General features: G+C 49.4%; 1 pseudogene; it reads left to right on the top strand.

Annotated features, from left to right (window-relative positions):
- The first annotated feature begins 15,994 nt into the window (after positions 1–15,994).
- Positions 15,995–16,096, top strand: LOC112438048 (small nucleolar RNA U3; annotated as a pseudogene).
- The last annotated feature ends 1,502 nt before the right edge of the window (positions 16,097–17,598 follow it).

Here is a 17,598-nt window from a genome sequence, read left to right as displayed (position 1 = left end):
CTGTAGTGAGCCTAGATCACGCCACTGCACTCCAGCCTGGGTGACAGAGCAAGACTCCATCTCAATAATAATAATAATAATAATAATAATAATAATAATTGTACAGGGAATCCACCATCTAAATTCTGCAATTGTTGGTAGGTTGCTATATGTGCATTTTCAAATATCTATCCATCTGTAGACCCAGCCATCAAGTCAAAAGCTATTTGCAGACAGCAGTACACTTTATCCCTTAACAGTAGGCATGCATATTATTAACTAGAGTTCAATATTTGTTTCTGGTTTTCTTTGAGGCAAAATTAACAGACAATTAAATGCACAAATTGTACTATTCCATGTACCATGTGGACTACATGTTTTATTCCAGTGAGTTTGACAAATGTAGATACTTCTTTTTTTTTTTTTTTTATGAGACGGAGTCTTGCTCTGTCGCCAGGCTGGAGTGCAGTGGTGCAATCTCAGGTCACTGCAACCTCTGTCTCCTGGATTCAAGCAATTCTCCTGCCTCAGCCTGCCGAGTAGCTGGGACTACAGGTGTGTGCCACCATGCCCAGCTAATTTTTGTATTTTTAGTAGAGACAGGGTTTCACCATGTTGGCCAGGATGGTCTCAATCTCTTGACCTCGTGATCCACCCACCTCGGCCTCCCAGAGGGCTGGGATTACAGGCATGAGCCATCGCGCCCGGGCAACAAATGTAGATACTTTTATAACCCAAACCCTATCACCAAATCCAATTTTCCATCAACCCCAGAAAGTCTCCCAAACCACTTCCTAGTATATCCCTAACCCACACTCCTCCCAGAGGCAACCACTATTCTGCTTATTTTCACCATAGTCTAGGTGTTGTGGGCTAATTGTGTTCTTCCAAAATCCATATGTTAAAGTCCTAATCCCTAGTACTGCAAAATGTGACTGTATTTGGAGGTTGGGTCTTTAAAGAGGTGATTACCTTAAAATGAGATCCTTAGGGTGGAACCTAATCCAATATGCCTGGTGTCTTTATAAGAAGAGGAAATTAGGACACAGATACACACAGAGGGACAACCACATGGAAACACTGGGAGAAAACTACCATTTACAAGCCAAGGAGAGGGGCCTACGAAGAAACCACCCCTGCCAACACCTTGATAGAGGCTTCTGGCCTCCAGAACTGTGAGGAAACAAATTTCTGCTGTTTAAGCCACCCCGTCTTTGGTACTTTGTCATGGTAGCCCTAGCACAATAATACGCTAAGTTTGTCTTTTCTAGAATTTCATATAAAGTCATTTGCTCTGTGCCCTTTTGTGTCAGGCTTTTTATTTTGCCCAGTGTAAGACTGTTGGGATTCATCCATGTTGCTACAAGAATCAGTACCTTGTTCCTTTTTATCGCTGAGTAGTATTCCATTATATTAATATTCCACAGTTTGTTTAGCCAGGCACATTTTTTATTTTTTTAAGAAGAGAGGAATGGTTTGTCAGCATTTCACTTCAGTGTATGCCCTTTATGCCATCCCAGCAACAAACCAGACATTCCATGGCCCGCCCTATTCAGCAGGAGCTTCGGAACCATACGTGGATGTCTAACCATCCTGATAAAAGACATCATAACTCTGGGAAAGAAAAGTTCTTACAGATGAGATTAAATTAGTAGCACATCATTTTTATCTCAGCAAATATAGATGATCCATGATATCACAGGAGCCTCAGATCTTCATCCCTTTGGCTGCAGACTGAACACAGTGATTACACCGGCTTGGGAATCAGGCTAGGTTTGACTCTTACTTGCTTTGCAACCTTGGGCAGGTCACTTAACATCTCTGACCCCCACTTTCCTCCTACAGCAAATGGGACTAGTGATTTCTTCCTGCAGGGTTGCTTGAAGACTGAATGAACTAATGAATTCAGGGTGTGTATTAGTCCCTTTTCACACTGCTGGCAAAGGCATACCTGAGACTAGGTAATAAGAAAAAGAGGTTTAATGGACTCACAGTTCCACGTGGCTGGGGAGGCCTCACAATCATGGCAGAAGGCAAAAGGCATGTCTTATATGGTGGCAAGCAAGAGAGAGAATGAGAACCAAGAGAAAGGGGTTTCCCCTTGTAAAACCATCAGATCTTGGCTGGGCGCAGTGGCTCATGCCTGTAATCTCAGCACTTTGGGAGGCCGAGGCGGGCAGATCACAAGGCCAGGAGTTCAAGACTAGCCTGGCCAACATGGTGACACCCCATCTCTATTAAAAACACAAAAATTAGCCAGGCATGGTGGTGCGTGCCTATGGTTCCAGCTACTCGGGAAGCTGAGGCCCAAGAATCGCTTGAACCTGGGAGGCAGAGATTGTAGTGAGCCAAGATTGCACCATTGCACTCCAGCCTGGGCAATAGAGTGTACTCTGTCTCAAAAAAACAAAAAACCATCAAGTCTCGTGAGACTTATTCACTACCACAAGAACAGTATGGGGGAACCCACCCCCATGTTTCAATTGTCTCCTACCCAGTCCCTCCCAATCCCATCCCTCTTGGGAGCTACAATTCAAGATGAGATTTGGGTGGAGAAACCATATCAGGGTGGAAAAGGAAAGACTCAGGAAACATTCGATGTGATTTGTCTCACTCTGCAGCTGTCGGGGCCAGAGCCTGTCACTGGACAGAGCAGCAGAAGCGGGTTTCTAAGTCACTAAGAGTAGAAAATGAGCTTTCTGCACTGCTATTGTAATCGCTGAGACTAAGGAGCAGGGTAGTGAAGACAGTGTCAAATCATCAGGCTGCCAAGATCAATTAAGTTGATACAATCGTAGCAGAAGTGATCCTTTTGGAGTTTCATAAAACACACTCTGAATTGTGGGATTCAGAGTGCTTCCAGGCTGCACACATTTTGCACGTGTTTGACTATTTCTGTGTATTATTTTATTTCAACTGAATGGGACTGCTCAGAAATTTGCTTCACTTCAATATGATTATTTCTATGAAACTGTAACTTTAAATGTAATCTAGGAACCCATCCTTCATAAGAGACATTAATTTAATACTTTTCTTATGAGAAAGTAGGAAAAATGCATAATTGGAATTGCCATCATTTGTTTTATCTCAGCAGTTCTTTTCTTCTGAAGGAAACATTTTTCAACTTTGAAGTCCTTAGGAATTGGTTTTTGGCATCAGTTCTCCACTCTGTCCCAGGTGGCCTTGAAAGGCTCATAATTTCTCTCAGATGGTGATCTTTTTTGGCTTTTAAAGGCAAAGAAAATGTCTACAGTTTCACTTTGAAGCTCTTTAGAAAAAAATCCTGGGACACTTATCATGTGGTTAAAAGAAAGTAAAACAAAAGATAAAATCAAATTTGGAATCAGTGATAGCAATTGTATCCTTCCATCACCTGCAAGAGCTGAAGAGTCATTTGTTACAACTTCCTGTGGTCTAATGGTATCTGAAAGTTCTTCATCGGCAGCTGAAGATGGACCGTGACGCCCAGTCCAATGTGTTTTCAAGAAATTGGCCGGGCGCGGTGGCTCACGCCTGTAATCCCAGCACTGTGGGCGGCTGAGGCCGGTGGATCACGAGGTCAGGAGATCGAGACCATTCTGGCTAACACGGTGAAAGCCCGTCTCTACTAAAAATATAAAAAATTAGCTGGGCATGGTGGCGGGCGCTTGTAGTCCCAGCTACTGGGGAGGCTGAGGCGGAAGAATGGCGTGAACCTGGGAGGCGGAGCTTGCAGTGAGCCGAGATCGCTCCACTGCACTCCAGCTTGGGTGACAGAGCAAGACTCCGTCTCAAAGGAAAAAAAAAAAAAGAAATCACCCTGTTTCCTGCACACTTCATCTTCACCCACGTCCAAAGGTTTGGAAAACTCTTTTGGTGGGTACATGGTGTTGTGCCAAGGAGAGAACTGAGAGCATTTAAGGTTTTTTTGTTTTTGTTTTTGTTTTTGTTTTTGTTTTTTGGAGACGGAGTTTCACTCTTGTTGCCCAGACTGGAATGCAATGGCGCGATCTCGGCTCACCGCAACCTCCACCTCCCAGGTTCAAGCAATTCTCCTGCCTCAGCCTCCCAAGTAGCTGGAATTACAGGCATGCACCATCACACCCGGCTAATTTTGTATTTTTAGTAGAGACGGGGTTTCTCCATGTTGAGGCTGGTCTTGAACTCCTGACCTCAGATGATCCGCCCGCCTCGGCCTCCCAAAGTGCTGGGATTACAGGCGTGAGCCACCACACCCAGCCAAGGTTTATTCTTTTCCTCACAAAATGCTATAATTACCACAACAAAAAAATGTGCGGAATTCCTCAGAACTCCTTCAATGTCACTCAATTTTCTATGCATGCTAGATACATCATCATAGACCTAGTAAATTAAAAAAAAACTGATTTTATTCAAATCCATTCCATTTTGCTTTTTATTTTTTTCTGATATACTTTTGCAAGTATAAGTAAACTTTTGCAAGGTGATTGATCCCAGTCATCTCTTCAATATCATGAAACCCAAGAACTTCTCTTTAATTAAACCTCCAGGGTGAAGGCAGCCTGACCGCCCTGCTGCCCTCCTTTCCAATATCCAATGGGCTCCCACAGCAGAGCTCCTGGGTCAGCCAGCAGCCAGGCCTGGTCGGTTGGACAGGGCCTTTGTCTTGATAGCTCTGGCTTAGGACTTAGTCTCCCTCTGGGGCAGACAGTAGGGACCCGCAGCAGAGAGAGCCCTGGGTGAGAATGGGATCTCCAAGGCTCCAAAGAGAGAACTTGGCGCAGGGATGCACAGAGGAGAGCAGAGCCAGCAGCTTTGGGTGGTCCCGGGAGGCCCTGCAGAATCCCTCCCTGCCCCGAGGCTGGGAGACGGGGATGCAGAGCAGCAGAATGAGCAGAGCGCTCTCTCCTGGGATACAGAGAGGTGCAGCCAATTTGTCAGCTGGATCTGAGCCTTGGAGATGATTAGGGCTGCAAGAAGGCAGAAAGACAGTCGGCACCTAAGGGAATCCAGCGGCCAGGAAGGAAGAGCCTGCAATTCACTCAGCACTGCAAGAGGAGACCAACCACAACTTGCATAACAGGAAAAGCAAACAAAACCATAAGCTCACATTGTTAAAAATCAAAGGCATTGGGCGGCCAAGGCGGGCGGATCACAAGGAGTTCGAGACCAACCTGGCCAACATAGTGAAACCCCGTCTCTACTAAAAATAAAAAAATTAGCCGGGCGTGGTGGCAGGCGCCTGTAATCCCAGCTACTCAGGAGGCTGAGGCAGGAGAATCGCTTGAAACCGGAAGGCAGAGGTTGCAGTGAGCCGAGATCACGCCACTGCACACCAACCTGGGTGGAAGAGCGAAACTCCATCTCAAAAATAAAATAAAATAGTCAAAGGTGAAATCAAATACTTTCCTGAACGAAGAAACATCGTTTTCAATTTAAAATGACTTGGAGGAGACGAAACCATGTGGAAGAGATAATGCAAAACCCAAAGTAAAAATCTAAAAGCGCCTCAGAGGAGAGAGATCCAGGAGTTGTAATAGGTGAATGATGAAAATAAGAATAAAAATCTCAGAAAAAAGAAGAAATAGAAGAGAAGCAATCATTTTTAAATGAGAAAGAAAAATTTCCGTGGTTTGAAGAACGTCTTGGGTTTGCAGATTAAAAGGCTCATTGAGTTCCAGGCAGGAATGATGGAAAAAAGACACACATCTAGGCATAGCCTGGTAAGGTTCCTGAATTCCACGATTAAAGAGAAAATTCAGACAAGCTTCCCTAATGAGAAAATAAGTTGCATAGAAAGAAGAGAATCAGACTGAAATCATACATCTTATTTGCAAGCTAGAAACCAATATGAATCACCTCCACAGACCACTGAGAGAAAAGCCTCCTAAACCAACCAGGTTGCCATTCACCTTCCTAGGATAGAAGAAATGCAAAGGTCCACGTAATTTTCCCATATGGGGGAAATACCATAGAAAGGAATCTAATCAGGAAATAGATGAATCAGATTGGAGACAAGGAGATGAAGAAAAGAGGAACCTGTGGTGAACCGTGAGCTGACCAAATCATGTACAATTACCTCCGAATAAATAATGATAGGATGGAATTTGTAATGTAAGGGCTAAATAAGTATATTCTTTTAAACAGAAGAGAGATGCAATAAGACGTATTGCTAACCTAAAGGGAAAGTGCTGAATGATGGCAAAGTGTAGGCATTGAGGAGGGGAAAGGGAGCCTGAAAAGGCATTTTACGTATCTCCTATTGCCTGAGGGAGGAGAAACAGGGACAAGAGCTCTCTGGTGAGAGGAATTAACTGGTACCTTGTTGCTATGAGTTTCTTTTTAATGAAAATCAGAAAAGGCAAGGTCAGTACTTGCGGACAGCAGCATCTAGCAGAGCTTCCAAAATAAGAAGGGAAAAAGAAGAATGACAGGTGTCTATTGTCAATTGTTCCATCTTTAAAAAAAAATTTAAGACTTTATTACGGAACCATTATATATATAATATATAATATATATTTTACATATATGTATGTATATGTATATATAGAGAGAGGTTTTCACCATGTTGGCCAGGCTGGTCTTGAACTCCTGACCTCAAGTGAGCGGTCTGCCTCAGTCTCCCAAAGTGCTGGGATTACAGGCTGGTCAATTATGGAAACTTCTGAACACACACCACACAAAAGGGGAGCCATAACATATTGAATCTCTGTGGACCTAACACTAGGGTCCAATGACTCCTTTTTTAAAAGCTGGGGATACATTGACAGATATAAAACCCTGTAATGTTTCAGTTTTTATTTTCCCCAGCATTCCATTTAGAATCTGTACACTTTTGCAAAGATCACCACTCATCTTCATTGATCAAAAGGTTTCTTTTCCTATAATTTTTTTTGAGATGGAGTCTTGCTCTGTCTCCTGGGCTGAAGTGCAGTGGTGCAATCTCGGCTCACTGCAACCTCCGCCTCCCGGGTTAAGCAATTCTCCTGCCTCAGCCTCCTGAGTAGCTGGGACTACAGGTGTGCACCACCATGCCCAACTAATTTTTGTATTTTTAGTAGAGGCGGGGTTTGACCATGTTGGCAAGGCAGGTCTCAAACTCCTGATCTCAGGTGATCCACCTGCCTCGGCCTCCCAAAGTGCTAGGATTACAGGCGTGAGCCACCACACCCGGCCTAATGGGCGATATCAACCAGCATTTATCTTCACACGGTAAGAGACGCCTGTCTTGGACAGCATCATTCACTCTCTGCCTCTATTGTAGTGCCAGGTGCTAGTGATTCTGGAAAACTCTGGGCCATCACTTAACTCCTTGGGTGAGTTCTTGCTGGAAAATGACAACAGACTGTGTCTTACCTCATCACAGTTACCTTGGTCAAGATGTCAAGAAGTAAAGAATAGGAAATATTTGTAAGCACAGCGATAAACAAGCCAGGCACGTGGGCAGGTGGACACCAGCAAGGTAGAGAAATGTCAGCATCAATTTGTTCCCAGACATTCAGTTTTCTTCCTTTGTTCTTCTTTCCAGTGAAAATGTGATTTTTTTTTACATTGCCACAAAGCAAATAGTCACATTTTACAATTCCGAAGCCCCTGCCAGGTTTCTGTTGATTTTTTTGTTTGTTTGTTTTTTCAAGACTGTCTCTTGCTCTGTCACCCAGGCTGGAGTGCAGTGGTGCGATCTCGGCTCACTGCAACCTCTGCCTCCCAGGTTCAAGCAATTATCATGCCTCTAACTCCTGAGTAGCTGGGATTACAGACACGTGCCACCACGCCTGGCTAATTTTTTGTATTTTATTGGTAGAGACGAGGTTTTGCCATGTTGGCCAGGCTGGTCTTGAACTCCTGGCCTCAAGTGATCCACTTGCCTCAGCCTCCCAAAGTGCTGGGATTACAGGCATGAGCCACCAAGCCCAGTCATGTTTCTGTTGATTCTAAATTTGGTTTTCCCTAGGAAACTGGTTGGGGAGCAGCAATCCTTACTCCCACCAGGTTCCCTCTCCCTCCCTAGATCCACCCTTACAGCCCTGGACAGGCCCCTGTAGGCAACGTTTTGGCCCCACCCTCAAACTGCTGGGGGGCTGTGGCCAAGGGGCAGTCACCAGAGCCTTGCAGCCACCGCAGAGGCTATGGTCTAGCCTGTCCTCAAACCTTCACTTCTCCTCAGCCTCATCTAAATATTCCTCCATCCTCTCTCCAGATCTCAGGAGAAAACCTCACTTCCCGTTCAGACCAATAAGCAGAGGTCATTTCTGCTTCCTGCCACACCTGCAGGTACTCTGCCTCCCAGCCTGTCTGCCGCCTCCTCCTCCTCCTGCCCCTCTTCACTCCAGCCTGGGTCCTGCCTGCTAGGGGCCTTGCTTTCCTCTCTCTGGCTCCCTCCCCTTTGCCTAGAAACATCTCAGCTCTTCCAGCTCAGCATCCTACCCTTCCCTGGACTCACTCATTCTCCTTCAGCTGCCTTCGACTTCTTCCTGCCCCCTCCCCACAGTCACTGCCTCCACTCCATGACTCCCTCACCTCCACCCTGCTTCCACCCAACTTGGTCCAAGCAGAGGGCACCACCACCTTCCCTCTGGGTTGTGAACTCCAACTCTTCACCAATAGCTTCTCTGAGTCTCTTGGAAACTCCTCCCTCTCTTGCTCTCTTATCTTGGCTGGTGTCTCTCTCTCTCTCTCTCTCTCTCTCTCTCTGTCTCCCCCTCCCCCATCTTTCTCCCTCTCTCTCTCCCCTCCTCTCCCATCCCCCTCCTCCAGCTCCTCTGACCACATCTTTCTGATCTCCTTCACTGACTCATTTTCCTTAGTTTTCGCCTTAAATGTCCCCAGTTTTCTTCTTACACCACACAAACTCCTTTGCTTGTTTGTTTGTTTTTTGAGTCAGAGTCTCACTCTGTTGCCCAGGCTAGGGTGCAATGCAAAGATCTCAGCTCACCGCAACCTCCGCCTCCCAGGTGCAAGCAATTCTCCTGCCTCAGCCTCCTGAGTAGCTGGGATTACAGGTGCGCACCACCATCCCTGGCTAATTTTTGTATTTTTAGTAGAGATAGGCTTTCACCATGTTGGCCAGGCTGGTCTCAAACTCCTGACCTCAAATGATTCAACTGCCTCGGCCTCCCATAGTGCTGGGATTACAGGCGTGAGCCACTGTGCCCGGCCTACAAACTCCTTTGGAGATCTCTTCATTCCCATTGCCTTTATTTTTGCTGATGAGTTAAATTCTCTCCAATTTCAAAGAAATGAGATGGGGCAGGTTTTGAACATTCAGCTGGTTTTGTTGTAAAACTTTTTTTGGGGGGTTGTCTCTATTTTCCCTTGTATTAGGAGTCATTTGGCCCATTCTTCTGGGGAGGGTGACTCTCGTCTGGTTGGAACCTAGACTTCTCCCCTCTCTTCCCAGGAATGCTGCCCTGGCTGGCACACTTGAGTGTCTAAGGTCAGGCCCTCAAGGTGGGGGAAACCCGTTTCTCTCCTGCTGACAATTTGGGCTCCAGGTATAATGGGCAATCAAAGCTCTTCCTGATTATGGGAAAAGGAGAAGAATGAGGTTTGCGGGAGGAGAAAGGGAGGGTCCCCGGGAAGGAGATGGTGAGAAGAGAGGCTAGGGATGGGGGAAAGGACGAAAAACCCACGAGGGACCCAAAGCTGGAAGGGTGGTCGGTGATGCGGCAGCCGCCTGGGAAGTGCCAGGCCCGTGGAACAGGGAAGGATGGCCTCGGGGCAGCAGAGGGGCTGTGGCCTCAGCCAGCCGTGCCTTCTGACCAAGTGCCTTCATCAGCTATCTGGGAGGAGGGGTCACGAGGACAGCCAGTCAGTGACTTCCCTGTGGCTCTAACAGGAGCCCTGGACAGCAGTGGGGTAGGGTGGGCCTCTGACCTTGCACTACAGCATGCTCTGGCCCCCTGCCCTGCCCCCAGCTTCAAAGGGGCAGCTAACAAATGGGACACCTTAACAGTGTGCATATCCTGCTGCCCTCCAGACAGCCTTCTCCCCCGGGGTACCCGAAGGCACCTCCAATTCAGTGTGGCTTCCCTCCAGACTGGTGTACCCCTCTGTCCTTGTCTCAGCAAAAGAGGCCCCCCATGCCAGAAACCTGGCAGTCATCCTGGAGCCCCTCAAAAGTCAAAAGACCTCATCGCCTGGATACTTTCAGCTGGTCCCTTCCATCCTCACCAACATGGTTCCAGCCTTCACCCTGGCTTAGGCACCAGCACTGCCACCTAACTGGCACTACCAACCACCCACTCCATGGTGGGCAGCTGGGGGATGATGGGGCTCTTCATGAGGCCAGAGAAACAGGAGGAGGATGGAGAGAGGGAGGGAGAGGGAGGGGAGGGGAGACTGTGACTGGAGGTGGGACTGTGGTGATATGGCCAGGGAGGAAGATACCCTAATCCCAGTGCAGCCCCTGGGGCAAGGGAGGGAAGGAAAGGATACAGTCCCCGCCGTGGGAGCCTCCTGTCCGCTCTTTCCCAAAGGAACTGGGGCTGCTGGCCAACACCAGCATAGCCAGGAATGTGGGAGCCCTGGCTGCAAAGACTCAACCTGGGGAAGGCCTCAAAGGTCACATGGCAAGGACAGGTGGGTGGGACCCGGGCAAAAGGAGAAGGCTGGGCTGCTCTGGAGGGGAAAGGGGTGTCAGAAGGTCAGGCCCTGGCAGGGACCCCTTTTGAATAGATGCCAGATATATCATCTAGCCCTAAGCATAAGACAGAATCCTGGGGCCCCACCAGGGTGGAGCCCATGACCCTGACCTTAGCCCTGACCCTTCTCCAGCCAGCTCATTGAAGGCTGGTGACTCTCTCTCCAAAATGCCCACCCTCTCTCATCTCCAGCATCTCTTGCCTGGATGCCAGTGGCAGCCTGCCTAGTGCCATCTCCTCATGGCTACAGAATGACCCATCTAACATCCACGGTGCATTCATCTGGCAAACTTGGGCAAGAGATGGCCCCCCGCATCCAGGACTGCCAGTCTGGATTGGAGCTCGACTCAGAAATAGACAATGGCAGTGGCACTAGGAAGTGGTCTGGAGTGGATTCAAGGGGCTGAAGGCCAAGCATCAAAATGCAGCAACCCCCAGCCTCCTCAAGTCCTCAGCCTGCACGCAGCCCTCTCCCCTCCTGCCATGTCCCCTCCTAAGTCCCCTCCCTCTGATTGGAGCATGTACCTCCCACCATGAATGCTCTTTCCCCTCTCACCTCCCCAGGCCCCTTTCTGGCCCCTCCTGGGGCTTCTCTAACTCTCATCCACCTCTGCCCCTCTGGATGCCTTGAGCACAGAGCCTGGAGCCGACCTGTCTGTGCTTCCAGCACCGGGTGCCCAGCAAATGTCCCAGCAAATTAAGGAATTAAGGCAGAGCAGGTCTGAGATAAGGACAGTGTCTGGGTGAAGGTCAGGTTCTGCCTGTCCAAGCATGAGTCTTCCATGGCAACACCCTCCCCTTCCTTCCCCCCATGGAGGGTAGCCCCCTCCCCTGCTTGTTTTGGCCTCTCTGCACACACCCTGCATTGCAAGCCTGCCTCCCCCATCACCAGTGGGTAATCTTGTGTAGTTTTTACTCTGGTGCCCATGAATAGAAGAGTTAGAGGAGAGCTGATGGTGAGCCCTTCCCAGGGCCTTGCAACCACACCCCCGCATCGATGCCTGAGCAGCTCTGCACTCTACTCCCCCGCCCCCAGCCTCTCCCCATCCCTGTCCTAATCAGGCCTGGAGGCCAGCCCCTCCAGCGAGGGGCAGCCCCAGGTCCTTACTGGGGTCAGGCCAGCTGTGCCACATACTCTGGTCAGTGTCCGGACCTTCCAACTGGAGGCTCAGCCTGGCTCTAGCTGTGGTGGGCACAGGGAATGCAGACCCCTGCCCTGTACAGCTCATTCAACCCTGCCTCAGCCCTGATGTTTTGTCTCCTCTCTTTGTGGTACCTTCTAGACTCCTTCCCACACCCAGAGCCCCAGATTAGCCACCAAGGCCTTTTAGTCCTTTGTCCTGAAAGCCTCTAGAATCTAGCCCTGTTCCTCATCCCTCGGTCCCTGTTAGCCTGGTGGCTGACAGCTGCCAGGGCCACCCCACCGGCATCCCACCTCGTGTGTCTGCTCCACACAGCTGCAGCCACAGGATGTTTCTCCTGACAGTTCTGCATGCATCGTTTCCAGCTGTAAAGTCCAGACTTTTCACTGGGGTATTTAAGGCCCCTCTTGTCTGGCCCCTGCCAACCTCTCTTGGAGCCTGGGCTACCCAGAGCTCTGCGGGGTTCCCCATACATACCAGGCTCTCTCCTGCCTCCAGGCCATGCACATGCTGCACCCACCACCCACGGTGCTTTCTCCCCATGCGGTGAACTCTAGTGTTGCCTGTTTTGTGAAACACCCTCCGATCCCTTCCCCCAAGCTCAGGCACCCAGGCACTTCTTCCTCTGTGAGCCCACGCTACCCTATGGTTCCTGACTATACAAGTTCATGTCCCCCTCTGCATGCAGGTCTGTCCCCCTCTCTTGGGTTGGGTTCCACAAAAGCAGATCCTGAGACAGGGATCTAGTTATAAGTCATTTATCAAGGGGGCTCCTGGGAGAGATACATAAGGGAGGTAGGAAAACAGGAGAGGATGGAAATAGAGCAAGAATGGATCCCAGGTAGAGTCTAGAGGGGCCTGACCAAGGGGGCTCTGCAACATAAACTAACATTGGGCTGTCCACCATGAGGCGAGGAGGCTGCCTTTTTTGTCCCCCTGTATATTAGTCCATTTTCACACTGCTGATAAAGACATATTCTAGACTGGGCAGTTTACAAAAGAAAGAGGTTTATTGGACTTACAGCTACGTGGCTGGGGAGGCCTCACAATCATGGTGGAAGGTGAAAGGCACATCTCACATGGCGGCAGACAAGAAAAGAGCACTTGTGCAGGGAAACTCCCCTTTTTAAAACCATCAGATCTTGTGAGACTGAATCACTATCATGAGAACAGTGCAGGAAAGACCTGCCCCCATAATCCAATCACCTCCCACCAGGTTCCTCCCACAACACATGGGAATTGGGAGAGTTACAATTCAAGATGAGATTTGGGTGGGGACACAGCCAAACCATTTCACCCTATCAGCCAGTCACTCCTCAGCCAAGGGCAATTCGCAGAAGGGGCAGCTGGGAGAATTCCCAGTAATCACACCTGCAGCCGGGGGATTCATGGGTACACTGACCAGGGAAAGGGGGTCTGGCTGGGGTACCCACAGCACCCCTGTTGAGTGTGACCTCTGCCAGATTTCTTGACGAGTGAGAGGTACATGGATTCCTGGTCCATCCAAGCACTGACATTTTCCAAACCCAGAGCTGCATGTGCTGCTTTGCAAGAAGGTCCTGCCCACAGCCTGAGGGGGCACAGTTGCTACTGCAGTGACTAGAAAGGAGGCCCAGATATCCAACCCCCAAGAAAGGACTCTGTGCAGAGCCCTGCCACACTCACTGGGCATCTGTTATGTGCACGACTGTGCACATGGGAGCCTTGGCCAAAGTTCTCATCTATTCCTCATAATAATCATTTTCGTACAGGAAAGCAGAGGCTCAGAGGGGTGAAGTGACTCAAGGGAGGTCATGCAACTTGTGAGTGGAAGAGCTGGGATTCAAACCTGAGTCTAATTGACTCCTTGCCTGATTTCTTCCCCACAGTGTGTGAACCACCTTGGAGCAAAGCCCTTCCTGCCCACCATAAGAAAACTGGCAAGTCCTAGCCAGGTGCAGTGGCTCATGCCTGTAATCCCAGCACTTTGGGAGGCCAAGGCAGGTGGATCACTTGAGGTCAAGAGTTCAAGACCGGCCTTGCCAACATGGTGAAACCCCATCTCTACTGAAAATACAAAAATTAGCTGGGCGTGGTGGCTCACGCTTGTAGTGCCAACTACTCCAGAGGCTGGGGCATGAGAATGACTTGAACCTGGGAGTCGGAGGTTGCAGTGAGCCAAGATCACGCCACTGCACTCCAGCCTGGGCAACAGAGTGAGACTCAGTCTCAAAAAAAAAAAAGAATCTGGCAAGTCCAGGGTGATCTCTCTGCCCCACAACAGGTCTCAGCTAAACTTAGGGTCCTCAAGGACCATATCTGGCATTTGCAATAGTTGGGAGACCTGTGCATGTATTTTGTATATAATTTGCATAATGTTGCATCTGGTTTGCATATGTCCATGTTGACAGTCCATCAGCATTCACAATTTCTAAGCTGTTCCTAAGCTACTCTCACTCAATGGAAGTCCGTCCAGGCTTTACAGAGCCCAGTTTCCACGATTTCTGGACTCTTCCAGGACCTTGCCTCCAGGCTGCACATCCATCCCCTCTAGGATCCTGGACGAGCCCTGCTTCTGCCTAGCTGGATGGGGTCAGTGCAAACCCCTGCCTCAGAAACTCATGTGCATTTGGTATAACCTTTTATGATGGTGCAGATATAATCAAAATGCTGATGGTGATGATGTGGAGAAAAAAGTGAGCCTGGGCAAAGAGCCTTGCTGCACAGAATTTCCAAATGTGGCTCTGTGGGCAGGGAGGCCTAGCTGTGCACTCTCAAAAAAGAAAAAAAAAGAGGGTAAGGGAGATGGGCAGGGACAAAGGGCTGCACCTTAGGGCTGGTGCCTTCAAGGGCTGTGGTCCCTGTGCAGGAGGGGTCCATCTGCAGCAGGAAGAGCTTGTACCAGAAAGCCAGCAGCTTCAGTGCTTTCTATTTCTGTCTCTTTTAGGGGAACTGCATCCCATACAACTTTGTGTGGTTTTTAATACTCTTATGTGCTGGGCCCTCAATAAGAAAAGGAAAGGCCAGATGTGGTGGCTCATGCCTGTAATCCCAGCACTTTAGGAGGCCAAGGTGGGCGGATCATTTGAGACCAGCCTGGCTAACATGGCGAAACCCCGTCTCTACTAAAAAAAAAAAAAGAAATACAAAAAATTAGCCAGGCATGGTGGCATGTGCCTGTAATCCCAGCTGCTTGGGAGGCTGAGTCAGGAGAATTGCTTGAACCTGGGAGGCAGAGGTTGCAGTGAGCCGAGATCACGCCACTGCACTCCAGCCTGGGCAACAGAGTGAGACTCCGTAAAAAAAAAAAAAAAAGAAAAGAAAAAAAAGAAAAGAACAGAAAAGAAAGGCAGGATGCATAGGGCTCACCCCTGCAGTCCCAATACTTTGGGAGGCCAAGGCAGGAGGATCACTTGAGGCCAGGAGTCTGAGACTAGCCTAGGCAGCATAGTGAGACCCCATCTGTATGAAAGGAAAAACTCATGCACATGCATGATAGTGGTATGGGGGATGGGTTGGGTGTGGTTGTGCATGTCCCTGTGAACTGAAACTGCACTCCCACTCCCGTGTGTGGCCCGTTTCCATCCAGGTGTAGAAACTCCAGTCTGAGTCAGAGGAACATGACTGCCTCCTTTCCTCCTCTGCTTCTGGCCTCCCTAGGTTTCCTGTCTGGCAGATGCAAAGTGGCCTCATCATCTATGGGGGGACCCCCGCTCTGGCCTGATCCAGCCAAGACCCTGAGCATCTCCCTGTACTGAGGTCCTCCACCCCCACTAGAATGGGGCCCAGATCCTGGATCCCAAAACTGTTGCAGTGAAAGAGGGAGCATGGTGTTTGATGTCAGCCACCTGGGAAAGGGGGAAGTGGGGTCCAGCTATCCTTTTAGCCCCCATGACGTGGACATTTCCAAGCTCAAACAGGGTCCAGCCTCTTCCTTGTGAGTTTTGGGCCCCACATCTGGGGCTGGGGAAGGGAGTGAGAGGAAGGGGTGGGACCACTTGGAAAAAGATCACAGCCTCTGGGGTGGGGGAGTTCCTCTGAGAGCCAGGCTGGGCAATGCTGCCAGGCAGTCAGCACCCAGCCTAGGATGAGGAGCTGGCTCAGATGTTTCTCACTTCCTAAAAAGCACAAAGTCAGTGGTTACAAGATCAAGAGCGTGTTGTGGATATGGTGTATCTTGCCCTCAGCAAAATGGTTCATAACATCTCTCTTAGAGGTTGGAGCATATAATAGCACATTCGGTGCTTTTATAGGGAGAGTGAAAGGCTGTCTTAGGGACCATGTGGTTGCTGTAAGACTATACTTTCAGGGATCATTTCTACAGTTCATGACTAGAGAAGTTTCTCTCTGTAGAGCACATTTGGTTGCTGGGATCAGAAACCCATTCAAGCTAGCTCCAACGGTGGACTATTGGAAGCAGACAGGGAAGTCACAGCTTGTCCCCAGATGGTTACTCACCACATAGCCCCTGACTCTGCCCCTCTCTCTCCTGACCACCCTCTTTCTCCCTTTCCCATGATTCCCCCAGAGCTCTCGTGGTCTCTCCTATCATTACCAGCCAAGTGCCCCTGTAGTGGATTGAATTGTGCCCCTCCCAAAATTCATGAACATTTGGAACCTCAGAACCTTATTTGGAAATAGGGTCTTTGTAGACGTAATCATTTGAGATGAGGTTATGTTGGGCTGTACATCCAATGACTGGTGTCCTTATAAGAAGAGGAGGCTGGGCTGGGTGCAGTGGCTCACGCCTAGAATCCTAGCAATTTGGGAGACTGAGGTGAGAGCATCACTTGAGCTCAGGAGTTTGTGACCAGCTTGGGCAACAAAGTGAGAGCCCATCTCTACAGAAATTTTAAAAATGAGCTGTGCATGGTGGTGCACAACTGTGGTCCCAGCTACAGAGGAGGCGGGGGCAGGAGGATCACTTGAGCTCAGGAGGTCGAGGCTGCATTCCAGCCTGGGTGATGGAGCTAGACCTTGTCTCTAATTTATTTATTTATTTATGGAGATGGAGTTTCGCTCTTGTCACCCAGGCTGGAGTGCAATGGCATGATCTCGGCTCATTGCAACCTCCACCTCCAGGGTTCAAGTGATTCTCTTGCCTCAGCCTCCCAGGTAGCTGGGATTACAGGCGCCCGCCACCACGCCCGGCTAATTTTTTTATTTTTAGTAGAGATGGGGTTTCACCATATTGGCCAGGCTGGTCTCAAACTCCTGACCTCAGGTGATCCCCCCACCTCGGCCTCCCAAAGTGCTGGGATTACAGGCATGAGCCATCGCGCCCAGCCCTGTCTCAAATTTAAAAACACAACCAGAAAGGCAGGGCGCGGTGGCTCACGCCTGTAATCCCAGCACTTTGGGAGGCCGAGGCGGACGGATCACGAGATCAGGAGATCGAGACCATCCTGGCTAACACGGTGAAACCACGTCTCTACTAAAAAAAAAAAAAAATACAAAAAAATTAGCTGGGCATTATGGCGGGCGCCTGTAGTCCCAGCTACTCGGGAGGCTGAGGCAGGAGAATGGCGTGAACCCGGGAGGCGGAGCTTGCAGTGAGCCGAGATCGCGCCACTGCACTCCAGCCTGGGCGACAGAGCGAGACTCTGTCTCAAAAAACAAAAACAGAAAGAAGAGGAAAGGACACAGATCACAGTCACAGAGAAAAAAGGTCACCTGAAGAGAGATATGCGGAGGGAAAGTAGAGGCTGGAGTGATGCTGCTACAAAGAATCCTTGACCAAAGAACGCCAGAGATTGCCAGGAACCACCAGTGGCTGGAAGAGGCAAGGAAGGCTTCTCCCCAGAGCCATTGGAGGGGGCATTGCCCTGCTGGCCCATGGATTTTGGAGTAGCCTCCAGAAATGTGCAAGAATACATTTCTGTGTGTTAAGCCACCGA

The sequence above is a fragment of the Pan paniscus genome, chromosome 21 (genome assembly GCF_029289425.2).
Source record: "Pan paniscus chromosome 21, NHGRI_mPanPan1-v2.0_pri, whole genome shotgun sequence".
In the NCBI taxonomy this organism is placed as follows: Eukaryota; Metazoa; Chordata; class Mammalia; order Primates; family Hominidae; genus Pan; species Pan paniscus.
The sequence above is the reverse complement of the archived record's forward strand: the minus strand, read 5'-3'. Positions and strand labels throughout refer to the sequence as shown.